Source organism: Pteropus vampyrus, unplaced genomic scaffold (assembly GCF_000151845.1).
Source record: "Pteropus vampyrus isolate Shadow unplaced genomic scaffold, Pvam_2.0 Scaffold68, whole genome shotgun sequence".
Classification (NCBI taxonomy): Eukaryota; Metazoa; Chordata; class Mammalia; order Chiroptera; family Pteropodidae; genus Pteropus; species Pteropus vampyrus.
Genome location: NW_011888849.1, coordinates 3067002 through 3081433, shown reverse-complemented (window position 1 = coordinate 3081433; position 14432 = coordinate 3067002).

The window sequence follows — 14432 nt, the reverse complement described above, 5'->3', positions numbered from 1 at the left end:
CATTTATTTTGGCATTTTATTTTGAGCATATTCTTGCTTTCTGGCACTACAAAATATTCCAGGCTCATCTCATGTATTTCTTGCACCAGTCTTAGAATCAGTCATTTCTCCAAAGATTCCTTGCTCTTTTTTATTGGAGAATGGAATTAGAAACCAAGATCTGGTCACGATGTGTGTTCGCTGTTTCTGGGGTGTTGTTGATTCCAGGCCCTCTCAGCTGACATAATAAAAGCAACACAGTGCATGCACTAACCTATATGGCCTACATATACTTATCAAAGACTTTTTGACATATACATATCAAAAACAATACAGAAAACCAGGAGCACATTGGAAATGTCCATGGCTCTTGTGCAGTGTTTTTGTTTTTTTTTTTAATCTCTGTACTATTAACAATTTGGGCTGGATAAGTCCTTATTATGGAGGTTGGAATGCACATTGTAGGATGTTTAGCAGCATCATTGGCCTCTACCCATTAGATGCCAATAGCACACCCCTTCCCCCAGTTGTGACAACTAAAGATATCTCGACATTGTCAAATGCTGTAAACCACTATTTTAGTCCAAAGTCTGAAGAAAGCCTTTTGGTTTCTGTATGTTTAATGGAAAGTCAGACATCTTAACCTTTTGAAATTCATTTTTCAAATAAGATCTAAATTAAAATTGAAGACCATTGACCACTAAATCAAATTACATCAAGAGATTCTCTCTCCTCTTTTTCTTACATGTCCATTTTTTAATTTATCCTCAATTTGCAAATGTTCTTTTCTCTCTAACATTTGTTTAATTTAATAAAAATATGTGATTTCATTTGTCTATTTTTAGTTTGCTAACTTTGCTTGTAATTTGCTGGTAACCATATTCTGATTTTTGAACCACCACTAACCTATTAGATGGGGACTGGCCATTTATAGAAGATATCATCCTGAGGTTTCAGGAGAAACCAAATCTGCCAACACCTCGATCTTGGACCTACCAGCACCAAAACTGTGAGAAAAAATTTCTGTTGTTTAAGCCACTCAGTCTGTGGTATTTTGGTATGGTGGCCCTAGCAGACTAACATACCCTCCTTAATGCTTTTTGAGGTTCTGTGATAGCACGCACATCGTAGATTCTAGAATAATGTGTAACACATTGATAAGCTATTTGAAGACAAAGATTCATAGACTAAATGTGTTTGTTGGTTGTTTGATTTTCTTTATTGAATTACGAACTAGAAAACAGCATCATAGATCTTGTCTATTACCCACGAATCCTAAAACGACATATAGTCCATTAGAAAGAATTGTTAGTGAAAACTAATTTTTTTTCTTTTAACAAAGTTGCTAAGATTCTCAGTATAAAAATCATAGCCTTTTTTTCTAAGTTCAAAATACAACAGTAACAATAAGTAGCATTTAGCCTTTCTATGTGTTGGATACTGATGTCTATGATTGGCCACTGATGATGCCATCTGAAGCAATAAGCTTCCTTTTAAAAGCAACACCTTTATTCTGGTCACTGGGCTGGCTCCCATTATTTGACCAAAAATACTTAAAGGAAGTTTTAAGAAGGCTGAGATTACAGTTTTATGTCTTAGAGTCTGAGGTACAGAAGCAATGGAACCTTCCAACCTATGAAGTCTCAAAATATTGGACTATCAGTCAGTATTAATTGTAGGTCACAGGCAGGAAAAGCCACCCTTGGTAGAGCTGTGTTCTTTTCATCCCTGCTTGCAAGTGAGATAATTCTTACTTCAGTTTATCTCTAAAGTTTAGTTTAAAGTAGCAAGTAGCATTTATCATCTATCAACATTCTGACTTTTTCTAACTTATTCTCTTAGATCTTCAGATTCAGTTGTCCCATACTTGCTTCCAAGGTATTATGGTATTTGTTTTACCAAATATTTGTCATGGCATGACAAGGATAACCAGCTCTCCAGCCTACACTATCTGCTTGACCATTAAGCCTAAGCAGTTCCACTTCCAGGCAACAAATTCTATAATGGTCAGAGTTCAGCATGGGGGGGTCGGAGTGGGGGCTGGAAGAAAAGCCATTCTAGGGATTTTAAATGGGAAGAGATTTTATACAAAGTATTTTAAACAAAACTATTGGATCGCCTAGAGTAGCAGTGTCAGGATCTCAGTAGATCTTGAAAGAAAACTGAGCTGCCAAGTGTCTGAGAAGTCTATTAAAGCAACAAGCCAAAATGAAAGTTAACAATCAAGGCTTTAATCTAAGGGTCTCCAACCCCCGGGCCGTGGACCAGTACCAGTCCGTGGCCTGTTAGGAACCGGGCCGCACATCGGGAGGTGAGCGGCAGGCAGGCGAGTGAACAGAGTTTCATCTATATTTGCAGCCGCTCCCTAGCATTTAGCATCACCACCTCAGTTCCACCTCAGATCATCAGGCATTAGATTCTCTTAGGAGCACCGGTCCCTGGTGCCAAAAAGGTTGGGGACCACCGCTAATTACTTACTGTGATAAAATAAGGAGGAGGCTAAAACCAGAGAAAGTGTCAAGTCTTCCATGCCATTCTATTTTCTTTTTCCCATGGAAAGGTACACTGGTGGAGGGTTGACCAGTAGACCAATATAGTACATGGGGCAGACCTAGTACAGATTTGGGTGCCTTCTCATTGTTGATCAAACTCAGAATAAAATGCCTTTGCAATTATACGGACCCTGGAGCAGGGAGTAGAGTGGGAGGGAGAGGGCAGCGTGCAAGTAGAAAAGTACTTAGTACTGACTCAGAGTGGGGGGAATGCACTTCCAGGTTTCTACCACCTCTCCCCCATCAGGAGGCCTCAGCAGAGGCATGTGAAGAGGACCTCGGCAAGAAATCCCTAGGTAAAGAAACTTTTAAATGAAGGAGGCTGAGCCAGGTATGCAAATATGTTTAATACTATGATGAGCCAGGGGGCCTGAGCCCTTGACTACAACTCCCCTTAGAGAATATGATGGCTGTGCACCAAATCTTATGTGTTGGGGTGGAGGGCAGGAGGCAGTTTTCCCTATGAGGTCTGCCAGATAAAGCCTGTATAATTGCCCAATGTTGGGCCTAAAAAATCATACACAGGTTTTTTGGTGCAGAACAAGATTTTTCAGCAGGATCTAGGCAGGGCCTTCAGGAATGAGTCCTAGAACAATACAGAACTGACCCACCAGGAAAGCCACTACTGCCAAGGCCCCCACTTGGCATTCTGAAGGAACCAACCAACATATCTGACATCCATATCTGATACCCAGTGGAGTTGGGATGCTACTATCACCACGGTTGCTATTGTCACCACCACAATTGCCTCCAGACACGCAGGAGTCTGGAAAACGGTCCCTGGAGAATGTTGCAGGAAAGCCTCATTTCTCCACAATCTAGCTTTCCACAAACAATCAATTAAAGAAAGATGATGTTGGAGTGAATATAAACAAAATGGCAAATAAGGTTTTTTCTACTTCTTAAATTTTAAAATTTCCTGTATTTAATGAGTACCTGTGCTAGTCTCAGAACAGAAAAATGCCTGAGACAGCTCCTGCCCATGCAGAAACTGAAAACATTGATTTCCTCAAGAAATCGATCACTCAAATATCTATGATCTTAGTAGACTGTCTTTACAGTAATTTTACAGAATTTGTGATCTGCCACCTACTCATGACTCCTTCTCTCTTCTCTCACCAAAGATTGCTGATTTTCAAATTCTTCTCCCACTATTATAGCGTAATTTCTACACTTGATACCCCAGTGAATCACAGTGTGCAAGAAGAAAAAGTACCTTTTATACACCAGAAGTAACATTCCTTTTAATATAATCAGGGCATAAATGGCATTTACATTTATAAGGTAGCATTACCACTATATACATAATTTTAAGAATAAGTAAATGGGAACCAGTTTCATAATTATGGGAAGCGAAGACTTCTGACTGCATGAGCCCCACTGAAATCTTTAATCAAGTCTGAGGAGTGCTATTTGCCATGCAAAGAAACACTGAGTTAAGGCAAATATCAACTTAAGATAAAAAGAACAGTAACAATCTTCACCTTCATTATCCCAGTCTCTCCTTCACTAATCACTTTTATGCCTATGCTAAAACCTCATTAGCAAAAAGGAAACCTGCCTACTAAGCATAATAGTAAGGCTTTAATGGACTTTAGAGATCATTTACACCTATAACTGAAAACACCAACATGCAAATTCTTTTTATTTGAATATTTGAGAGCATTAATTGAGCATTTTTAGTGGGTTCCAATTGTCAGGCTAAAATAAGCTAAGTTCTCCAGAGTGAGTAATCTGAATTAAAAATATATTTATTAAAATCGAAAAAGTCAAACGGGGAAAAAGTATTTTGGTAACATGAATTTTGGTTAGCCAGATTAGTTTTGCGACAAAATTTTTAATGTCTGTTTGTATAGATTTAAAACTAACTTTGAAAATCTCTTCACCCAGAGTCACTCCAGAGGTGGGCAATGATAAGCAAGATGGTTCACATCTCGAATGGACCAAGTGTTGGACCTACAGAGTCAGATCCCATGGACATTATCTTCCATAACAGATTTCTTCTGGGGGATAGTTTAGTTCATGGTTTTGTTTTTCAAACTCTGCTTCAGCAAGATGTGAAAAAAAGAAGAGGCTACAGAAACTCATCTGGTTCCAGATATGATGATGGAAGAGAGTCCCCGGGAAACCCTCATGCCCCAGGAGAATGGGTCAAATTAATTATCTCCGTGGTCCTAGTCCTCCTCCAATGCTGGCAGATGAGGAAGGTAAAAGTCTGCTGTAGGAAGCCGTCAAGTGGACATGCACATCCATAGCAGAAGGAAACCATCAAGCAGAGAAGGGCTGACCATGCTGGACAAGTAGAAGAAAGTGCACATCTAAACAAGGATTGCTCTGTGTCCTCACAGACCAATGAGGTTGTGCTGGAAACTCCCTCTCATGGATCTGGCATGACTGACATGCAGTTCTATAAATGCATATTTTTCTCTTATCTTTTTGCATAGTTTATGAAAGTATTAATAGTTTTAATAAGTAAATATTTAGGTTATAAAACTGACTTCTCATTTTTATATAATTAAAACAAAAAAATTGAATTTTAAGAGAAATAAAAGGCTGCGTATTCAGTATTATTAGTGCCACCTTTTTCAGCTTCTGAAAGTATTTATTGTTCATTTGTTTTCATTTATAAATAAATCACATTGTATTTTCCAAAAAGAAGAAGAAGGAAGGAAGGAGGGAAGAAGCGGGGAGGGAGGGAGGGAGGGAAGGAAGGAAGGAAGGAAGGAAGGAAGGAAGGAAGGAAGGAAGGAAGGAAGGAAGGAAGGAAGGAAGGAAGGAAGGAAGGAAGGAAGGAAAGAAGGAAGGAAAGAAGGAAGGAAAGAAGGATCTCTTCACCCAGGAAATTTACTTCGCGAAACTATGTTTCACTTCCTTTAGAAACATTGCTTTTCTGTTTTTGTTTTTTTGGTTTTGTCTGGCTTGAATTTTGTTTGCCTAAGAAAGACTAGAAGGGAGTCTTAGAAGGTAAATATCTTTCAGTGGTGTTAAAAAATAAACTAAGACATATTAAACATTTTAATAGTTTATTTGACCAAAAAGCAATTCAAATTGGGCAGTGCTAAACTGGAAGAGGTTTGGTGCAGTCCCCCAACGGGAGCTCATGGAGAAATTATTATAGAGTAAAAAGGGGAGAAAAATGCAAAGAAATTGTTGATTAGCTGTAGCTTTAAGCCTAGTTGGCTGTTTGTGATTGGTTGTCCTTAGGTTTCGATTTTGCAACCTGAAGGCATTTACAGGCTTAGATAATGGTTTCCTTAACTAGGACACCACAGCATTAAAGCCACCTCAGTCTAATGGCTTCCTTGTTTAATTAATTTAACAGTGGGCCCATTTCAGTCTAGAATAAAATTGGATTTCGCTTGGTGAAAAGAGAGAATGGGCACCAGCTACTCAGTAGTATCTGCCATAAAATATTTAGACAGAGAAGCACAAGGCTTACGAAGTGAAAAATCCACATGTTCCCTCTGACTTTTATTCTTATTTTTCATTTAGCTACTATCTTCTCCACTAGAATGAATGCTCTGTGTGTGGAAACTGTATCTTGCTAAACATTATTGCTAAATAGCATTAGGGTACTGCCTAGCACAGAATAAAACAATCAATGAATATTGAATGAATGAATGAATGAATGAATGAGTTAACCATTTGATCACTTGGTGACTGGGTTGGCTTCAGGTAGAAAGATTATAAACTGGAATTGATTTGGCTTGTACCAGCAGGAAGAGAACCATAAGATACACAGAGGACAGTTTCCTGAGGTTCATATATGTGTTTTAAGGAGTCTGGACTTCATTCTATTAAGTTGGATATGGATATGAGGAATGGGCATAAGATCACTCTTTAGTAGAAGGGAGCACAATTTAGTTGGTATTCATTGGTTGCTCCCTTAGCGTATAGTACCCATTCCTTTTTCTCCAGAAGTATCCCGAATTACTAAGCCATTCAGCATAGGAAATGTATACTACATTCAGCTCCAATTCCATCTACCCCTTCCCAACCACCAGCTTACCCTGCCCATGTTGACTGATTTAAGAATGGGCACCTAATCCAAGTCAGACCAATAAAGCACCTGGAGATTCAATGCCTAGAAATTTTTCAACTTGGAAAAAGTGAATATTCTTTGTATTTGGATTTGAATGAGAAACCGTGCAGCCACAGGAGCTGCTAGAACTTATCTTGGGTTTAGAAGGTTTGCTTTAGGACAGAACCAGTAAGGAAATGGAGTCTAATACAGGGAGGAACACAGTTTTGGGTAATGTTGTTTTGAATCTTGAGAACAGATTCACCAGAAGCTAGAATCTTCCCCTGCATCCCTTTGTAAGACCTTCTGACTCATGAGTCTCGATGTGTTACCTCTCAAAAGTAATCACATGACACTCTGTACAAACCTCTATTATCATAGGCAACATACTACATTGAAGTAATATGTGCATTCTCCTCTACTGTGATCCCTCTGGGGATCAACTGTGTCTTATTGAAGAGGAATTTTCATTCAAAAGGCTAATCAGCTCTCTGTTCTGCTTCTGTAAATATGCTTGTTGCATGGGCTGTACTTAAAATTGACTAAAGATTCACCATCCCTTTTGTTTTATCTGTCTAAGCAACAAATGTAATTGCTTGTACTCCCTAGCAACTCTGAACTTTGTAACACTTTGTAACTGCCGGTAACCTGTAGCAACTCCCGCCGCTTTGTAACAGTCTGAGGACAAATTAACCAATCAGCCCATGCCAGAAAGGGTCTGTATAAGGAATGTTGCAACTGAGCTCTAGGCCCAGATCTTCAGAGTGCTAGCTCCTCTGGGATGGCCAGTGTAATAAACCTGAGTTTTCCAATTCTCCAAGTGCCACTTGGTTTCTCGCTGGTCTAATTTTGGATTTTTTCTGCAACATTATCATATAAGAGAATGTCTTGCACATATTTACTGCTCTATAAATCTTTGTAGCATTAACAAATAATGTCCAAAGAGTCAACTATATTTCCAAATGTTTTTATTTATTTCAGATAAATTTTAATAGTCATGTTCCTTTTGGTCCTTTCTAGTTACATTTTAAAAGACAATTAGATGTCAATACTTTTTACTTTCATTTTTCTAAAGGTTTTTCAAGGAAACTATGTGTAGGATATAAACTTATTCAAGAGTGACACCCACTTTGAACATCTTCAGATTATTTCTAGAGATATACGGAAGTGAACATGCAGACTAAAATTCCTAAAACCAAGCAAGTTATTTCAAATGTTTCAAGATTCCTTGATTTACCTTAGAAAAAGATTCCTTGATTTACCTTAGATTTTTTTCTCTAGGGGCAATGCCTACTAAGAGCAGTTCCTATGGGTATGCATAATTGGAAAATTAAAAGGCATATTTAAATGCAACATTACACTACAAAAATGTTGGCAATGATCCAGAGTTGACTGTGTATGCCACTGGATATTACTGAGAATTTACTTTGCCTGTGGAAAAGGATTTTCAATAATTTCTTTCTAGGGTAAAATTAGGACATCAGCAGAGAGGTAAACTCCATAATACAAGCAGCAAGTTCCCATTTTTCACAATAATGTGTTCCTAGAAACGATGCCAGGAAGTAAAAAGATTAAAAATAAATCTTTTTTACTTTCATACAATTTTTTTTAAGTTTAAAACTGCAGTTACCTATTCACATAAGCAAGTAATACTTATGTACTGGTTAGGCAGAATATTGACTTAGGCTCGCTTCTGGAGCCAAGAGAAAATAAAACAATTGGATCGTGTAACGTAGGCTATGTTTCAGTAAATAATTCAATAGAAAGTCTAGTTCAGAGTAAGAAACCTATGGCATATATGGCATTGTTTTTCATTTCAGAGCCTGTGGAAGATAGGACTATTTGCTCACATTGTTCTTTCCTGCTTTACCTAGATTTGACCTTAGAATTTTCCTTAATACTGAACTGCAGGTGGTCACTAGCACTCCTTTGAAATCGTTACCAATATTGACATATATTTAGTGTTGGCCTAAAATCTTAGACTTAGGTTGTTGGCTTACATGGATGGCTACAACCAGGGAACAAGATTTTACCTGGTACCAACACCTTGAATTGCAGCCATACCCCAGGAAAAAGAATCTAACATTTTAAGCTTAATTCAACAATTCAGGTTTACAAATAGTGGCAAACATAAACATAGCTATTGTATTAAAAATAGTTCCGTGTACTACATTTCTTGAATTCTAGAATCCCCTAACTCATGCCATGGGGTATTTTAATAATAATTTAATCATGTGCGAAATCACTTAGTTCCACCAGATTCATTTATTTTAGCAGGTGTTTACTGATATCCCATTGCATACATTGCACATTAGTGGATTCTTTTAGGACTTCAAAAGAAATATATGCTTTAATATTTGTGCTCAAAAGGTTACACTGTTTTAATATCAAAAAGGCATGTAGAGTTCTGCTTCCAGTAATGATGAAGTAGTTTGTATTGTACTAACTTTACCATAGATTATTATTAAAACTCAAGACAAAATTATTAAAATAAAACACAATTATTTAAAAAATACAAGACAGTATTCCAATTCAGTGGGAAAAAATGGAGAGAAGCCAACATTCAAAATAAGAAATGATAGTGGGTGAGACTTGTGTTTATGTGAATTTTTGCCTATGGAATTTTTACATCCTCAGTAAAGGAACTAATAGAATATCCAGTATCTAAGCAGAAAGCTACAGTCTTTCTACCTTTCAAAGTCAGGGGATAAATTTCAAGCCTGCAAAAGTTTCTAAAAGGTGAGGAATGAGTTCATTAGGGAGGAAGTCACACCAGGAATTCCAAAATAAAACAAATACATAGATATATAGATAGATAAATACACACACACCACTACCACCACCATCACCACCAAAATTCTTGGCTGGCACCTAAAAAGCACATGTGTGGGACATCCAAGGAGCCTGTAGAAAGCAACAGCTGAAAGGTTAAAATAACTAAGCAAAGATCGCAGATCCTAGTCACCACAGAGGGTGTGGAGTTTGGAGTTTGAGTCTAAACAAGTTAACAGCATAATGGAACTAAAATCAACACTCTTCAGAGGACAATAATAGAATTTAGTCTCCACAATATATCACTCGCAATGTCCATTTTACAATCAAAGATGCTAGACATGTGAACAAACAGGGAACTCTGACCCGTAGTCAAGAGGAAAACCAGGAGAGAGAAATCAACTCTGAAATGACTCAGATGTTGAAGTTAGCACAGGAGGACCTTAAAGCACCTATTATTTTAAACATACTTAATAGTTTATAAGAAATTATAGTCATGAAGAATGAAGACATGTGGAAAATCAGCAGAAAAGCCAAAACTAACAAGTGACCAAATCAAATATTTTAAAAATCCACTTGACGAGCTTAATGGTAGATTGGAGAAAAAAATATTTAGATAAATAATGGCCTAGAATTTTTCAAACTTGGTGAAAATATAAACTTTTAGATACTTGAAGTTTAGTAAACAAAAATAGAAATAAATTTCAAAAAGAAAAACCTCAGAGTCAAATTTGTAGACGCCAAAGATAAAATCTTTAAAGAAGCCAGAGAATACATTATATAGAAGAAAAATAAATATATGAATGATGGTTCATGTTCTATAAATAATTAAAGTAACTGAAGTCAAAAAAATGAAAAGAATAAAATACAGTCAACATAGACATCTGTGCAGAGAAAATATTACTTTTAAATGAAAAAATAAAGACAAAAAAATGAGAGGACTCTGACAGCAGATTATACTAAATTAAATGCTATAGGAAGTTACTCAGGCTGAAATAAATCAAAACATATGGAACCTCAGATTTATACAAAGGAGTGACTAGTATCAGAAATGCAAGTAAGCAGGTAATATGAAATATATTTTTATTCACTGAATTTTTTAAAACCTTTCAATGTTTAAAGGAAATATTATAACACTGTATTATAAGGTTTACGATATATGTATATATAATGTACATGGTATCAATAGCCCAAAGGATAGCATAGAAGGATAAATGGCACTATACTCCTGAAAGTTTGTATTAATTCTACATAGATTATGATGAGTTAAGGATGAAATTATAACTCCTAAAGCAACCAAGAGAAGTAAATCTAAAGAGATATAACTTAAAAGGCAATAGAGATATTATGGGCTGAATTTTATCCTTCTAATATTTATATATTAAAGTTCTAATCCCTGGTACCTCATAATGTGACTTTATTTGGCGGTAGGGTCATTATGGAGGTAATCAATTTAAAATGAGATCATTAGGATGGGCCTAAATCCAATAAGATTGATATCATTATAAAAGAGTAAATTTGGAGACAAACATGCACATAGGAAGAAAGCCATGTCAGCATGAAGATAGTCATCTATAAGCATTTACAAAATAAATCAAAGACAAGCATTTTTGTAGAAACTGACAAGTCGATTTTACAACTTACATGAAAAGCCAAAGAACATAGAATGGCCTAAACAGTCTTGAAAGAAAGAACAAAACTGAAGGACTTTTGTCACATGACTTTAAATCTTAGTATAAAGCTACAGTAATAAAGATAGTGGCCTAATAACAGACAAATAGACCGATGGAACCTAATGAAATCCAGAAATAGATTGTCTTATATAGCCAATTACTTTCCCACAAAGGCACTAAATTTAATAACCTTGGGAAAAGAAAGTCTTTCTAAAAAAATGGTGCTGTAACAACAGAATTTTCACATGGAAAGAAATATAAATTATGAACACTATGTCATAAATAAAACTTATTTTGAGGTGGACCACAAACCTAAAACAATAAAGCTTCTAGGATAAAATACAGAACGCTATATCTATGGCTTGGAGTTAGGCAAACATTTCTTAATCAAGACATAGAAAGACATAATCATAAAAAATTGATTCATTAGACTCATCAAAATTTAAAAAGTTTATTCATCAAAAGACACCATTAAGAAAAGGACCAGGTAAGGCTCAGACTGGGGGAAAATATTTGTTAAACAATTTATGACAAAAGATTTACTTTCAAAAAATAGAAATAACTACTACAATTTAATAACCAAAGGAAAAATAATCCTATAAAAATGAGCAAAACTTGCACAGATACTTCACAAAACAAGAGAGACAATAAGTTCATAAGTAAACACTCAACATCATTAGCTCTCAAAAACAGCAAATTAATATCGTAAGGAGATACCAATACACACTGACTAAGATGGTGAAAAGCCTGACAAAACCAAATGTTGGGAAGACATGGAACAGCCTTGCAGAAATGTAACAGAGTATAATCACTTTGGAAAACAGTTTAACTTTCTTATAAAGTTAAACATATACTTTATTTTCCAAGAATGAAAATACATGTCCATGAAAAGACCTGTTTAGGAATGTTCATAGCATATCTATTCATAATAGCAAAAAAAAAAAAAAAAAAAACCACTTGTAAACAACTGTTGATTTACAAACTGACCTCTGTCCACAGAAGACAAGGAAAGACCAAAGAAAGGGGCAGACAACTCCAGACTGGTAGGTGGCAATTTTGATGAGCAAGGGAATTTACTTACCGGGCTTGTCCTGGGTAGCCAAAAGATGAGTAAATAGATTTTCATATCCACCTTCCAGAATCAAAAGTGTATATAGAGGCCTTGCCTACATTCAGTCACTATTCAGTCCAAATAGGCCCAACATACATTGCTCCCCCAAGGCTGCATCCCTGAAAATATCTCCCACTATGGGGACAGTGGGCAGCACTTTCAGTCCAAGGACAAGGGAAGGGATTAAGAATCTCTGATTGCTCGGGTCCCCCTTGTGGGTCAGATGGTGGTCATGTCAACGACCTCTTCCAACAACACAGACACCTGTCGATAGGAGAATAGATAACCAAATTGTGGTATTTTCACAAAAGGAACCCTATTCAGCAATAAAAAGAAATGTATTACTCGTACATGTAACAACATGGATGAATTACACAGGTGCTATGCAGAGCAAAAAAAGCCAGGCACTTAAAAAGCACACATATGTGTGATATTTTTTATATGAAATTCTAGAATAAGCAAGACTAATCTAGAGTGAGAAAAATCAGGAAAAGTTTGCCTCTGTGTGCAGAGATCATTGAGAAGGAACTTTTTGGAATAACAAAAATGTTCTGTCTCTTGATAGGGCTGGTGGTTACACTGATATGTATATTTTTAAAAAACTCATTGAGTTGTACACAAGATTTATGCAATTCATTGTATGTAGCTTTTAAATAAAAAAACTGAAGTCAAAATATAGTCAATAATATTGTCACAAGTTTGCACTGACAGATGATTCCTAGAATTAGTGGGAGTGATCACATTGTAAGGTATAAAAATGTGGAATCACTATATTGTACACCTGAAACTAATATAACCAATATAATATTGTATACCAATTACTTAAATAAAAAAAATTTAAAGCAATACTGAAAATAAAAGACAATTCTATAGAAAAAAAAGATATATACACATGCCACAGACATAAAAACAAAAACTATCAATGCTAGAAAGAATTCAAAAAATTCTACTTATAAATGCATATAATTGCTACCTCAGATAATTCCCACAATATGCCAATGAATTTCTAAATTGGAGTCTAGGGTATTCTGAGAAACACTGGGGTAGTGTATCAAGAAAATACAACTTGGTAGCTTTATCTCAAGTCAAAGAAATGAAAATACGTTGATAGAATTTTGTCAAATTTATTTTTTCCCCAATACATTATTAAAAACATACATACTTCCTTTCAATAGCTTTCTTGAATGTGCTAACAAATATCAAAATAAAACAAAACTCAAACAACTATTAATGAGATTATTTGTAAGTATGACTTCTTAAATCTATGTCATTGGCTTGCTGGGGATTTTTGTATAATATGGAGACCTATACTGATGTTATAATCAATAGAATCATATTTTATGCTTATGAAGGTGCTTCTACTTGTTGTGATGGAATTAAATATAGTAATATCCCTGGTGTGGGAAAAGTGTAAGAACCTACAAGGTGTTGCACCATGAAGACAAGTTCGAGATCCACTGTCATTGCCACTCAGAAAGGCGAAAGCATGATGTTTATTGATTTTACGAGGAAAGGATCTTGAAGAAATTAGAGGTTTAGTTGAGTCCTGAAGGATTCCAAAAGGTGAGGAAAGGCTAGGGAAATTCTAGCTGAGACGATATAGCACTGAAGTTAAGAGCCCAGGTTTGGGTGTGAAGTTGATATTAGCTCAAATCCTGGCACTGGTACTTATTAGCTATGCGATCTTAAGCATTCTTTTAAACCTCTGTATTATTGTCTCCATTCATAAAATCAGAAATAACACCCGTTTTTTCAGGGTTGTTGTGATAATATGTACATGATGTTTAGCACAAAAGAAATCAAAATCAGTAAGTATTATTAAAATGTGTGAACCAAGTTATGGATATCATAAATAAGCCAATCATTGAGGGATTCTTTGAGGTGACCAATTTGCTTTTTTCAAAGAGTCTTTTCTGGAAACGTGTGAGATATAACGCTATTTGGCTTCATATATGATATTAGAGGACTAAGTTATAAAAAACATTTTAAGTTAGAGTAAGGAATCAGATTTAGACACATAAATGCCTAAAGATGTATTTGAATATCATTTATAACAAAGGACTTCATGCCATTTAAATTAGAGAAGTGTGTATCTTTTCATATGTGTATAAATACCCGTATATAAATATACATATTTATATGGGATAAATTCTAGATATTTACAGATATGCCATCACAATGCTAAGATATTCAAGGAAACAATTTATTCCAATTATATCTTACTTATTAGCCAAGAAAAATGACTAATTTTCCAACCTGGTGCTTCTCAAGGGAGGTTTAACTTGGCTGCAATTTTTAAAATTTATTTTATTATTCTGTTGACT